The following is a 2693-nucleotide window of genomic DNA, read 5'->3' on the forward strand; positions in this document are numbered from 1 at the left end:
CTTAGTTCAAACAAATCAATTCCCAAGAGACATGCGTAAGCACAAGAGCTAGGCATATAGGAACTAAGTCCAAACCACAATTGTATTGAATCATCAAAAAGAGTTCAACTTGCAAGAATATAGATAATATGGGTGAATACATGTGATTGAACTTTTGAACCCTCACCGGATGTGTATCCGCTCTATTCACTCAAGTGTTTAAGGGTTAATTCACTCAATTCTCTTCTAATCATGTTTTCCAAAATTTGATTTTCTTCTAGCAATCAACATTTATTCAATGCATGCATACATTCATCATGAGGTCTTTCATTTAGGTTGTAATGGGGTTAGGGTCAAGGTAGGATCATTTATGGTTAAGTGGACTAGGATTGAATCTTTGATTAGCATAGACTTTCCCACCTAACCTACATAATGACCTATACAAATTCGAACTATTCTAACCACCCATTCTTCACTTTTTTCTTGCATACTCATGCATTCTTATTTTATTCATAACACCTATGCATTGATTCCTTTTTATTGACTTTACTTTGGAGCAATTTGTCCCCTCTTTACTATATATTTTTTTCTTTTTCTTCTATATATTTTTTTCTCTTGTTTTTCTCATTTTCACTTTTATTTCTCTTTTCTTTTTTTTTTCTCTTTTTTTTTTCTTTTCATTTCTTTTTCTTTTGTCAACTATATACAAAAACATCAATGCATAAGGTCTATTCATTTGATCAATACATGAGTATGTACCCAATTCCTAAACATGAAAGTGTACTACCCCTTTTTCCCATCCAATGTTCCCAAGCCTCACCAACTTTGAATAATACACACTCTCATTAGCCTAGGCTAATCAAAGATCCAAACAAGAACTTTTCTTGGTTTTTCGCCTTAGGCTTGTAATGTGCTAAATTGAAAATAAGTTGGTTAAGCATAGGCTCAAAATTGGCTAACAATGGAGAATAAAAGGTTGGCTATTTGGGTAAGTGGCTAATGAAGTAATGGCCTCAATCATATAAATGCATAAATACAAGAAATAAATGGACATATAGAATCAAGCAAATCAAGGATTACAATCATAGAAAGAGAATAAATTCACACAAGAATGGAAGATAAGTGGCTATAAAATGTAACCACATCAATAGGCTCAAGTCTCACAAGCTTGTGTTCTTAGTTCAATACATGCTTCACAAAGTATGAAATTCAAGCAAGTTCACCAAAATTTTCCTTCAATCAATTGGGTAAATGCCCTATGTTCAAACTCCTTGGAAACTTTCAATGTTCAACTAAGCATTGTTGTGATTGAAAAAATTCAAAAAATTTTCTTAGTTCACCCTTCCCTTTCACTTAAAACCAATTTCTTATGCAAAAAGGGTGTCTAAGTGTTTGCAAGTCAAAGTATGATTTCTAATCACAACCACGAACTAAAAAGAAAGATATGCAACAATGTATAAAGAAAAATTCAACTAAAAGTAAAAGTATGAAATCTATCATCTAAAACATCTAAAGATATCCATAAGCATCAAAGTATCTAAAATCCAAAATAAATCCAAAATGAGTAGTAAAAGTATCAAGCAGTAGAAGTATCTAAAATAAACTCAAAATACATCAAATATATACAAAGAGTGTGCAAAGTGAGATAGCTAGAAAAGTGGCTAAAAATGTTCACCGGTATCTAATGATGCCACCGGCTACCTCCCCACACTTAAGATCAAGCATCGTCCTCGATGCTAATCCTGAGGATCCGGGATAGGTACACCGGTAGGCTCTGGCTGTGGCTGTGGTACCGGCTGAGACTCCTGTGTCTGAGGTGGTGCCTCCATATGTGCTGGCTCATCCGCATGAATACCCTCAGTCTGTAAATCTGTCTCCTCATCGGAACCGGAAGACTCTGGTAGCGGGGGTAGCTCAAGGCCCTGGGCCACAAACATCTGGTCAATCCGATCCAGGCGACGCATGATCTGGCGCTTACTGCGCTCCATGTACCGGAAGAAACGCTGAACTAATAAGTACATCGGCTGAGGTGCGGCTGCGGTAGATGCTCCCGCAGGGGCTGATGATGAAGAGGGTCCAGCTCCCTCAACTGCTGCTCTGGCTCGAGATCTACGGTGCGAGGCGGGCCTCTCGTGCACCCAGGATCCCCACGGAATAGTAACTGGCTCCTTCTGAGGGAGCGGTGGTGGTGGTGATACATCATCCTGGTGCCACGGAATTCCGGCCCGCTGAATCATCTGAGTGACCAAAACCGGAAACGGAAAGATACCTCGGATGTGGGCTCTCCACATGAACTGCCTGATCAGCTGGGGATGGTAGACCTCTTTCCCCTCCATCACACAGCTGATCAGGATCAACATAGCAACCGGGATCTCTGTGAAGTGAGTCGTAGGCATGACATAATGAGCGAAGATCTGCTGCCAAGTCTTGGCCTCTCGACTCAGATAACTAAAGTGCATCCCCTTGGGTGCCGTGTTATCGGCATCCATAACCCAAGGTGCATCCGGAGTAGCTACCACTGCCCTCAATGCTTCAAAATCAAAAGTCATGCAATGAAGGTCTATCTCTGCCTGCATGAATGCATCAGTGTCACTGGTCTTAGGCCGGCAAGTAAGGGCATCCTCTATGGCCTGCTCTGTGATGGGTACCTCAATCCCCCTAACAAGTACCGAATCAAGGGAGTGGCGGAAGAAATTGCAGTAAAACTCTTGTAC

This window comes from Arachis stenosperma, chromosome 6, assembly GCF_014773155.1.
Source record: "Arachis stenosperma cultivar V10309 chromosome 6, arast.V10309.gnm1.PFL2, whole genome shotgun sequence".
In the NCBI taxonomy this organism is placed as follows: domain Eukaryota; kingdom Viridiplantae; phylum Streptophyta; class Magnoliopsida; order Fabales; family Fabaceae; genus Arachis; species Arachis stenosperma.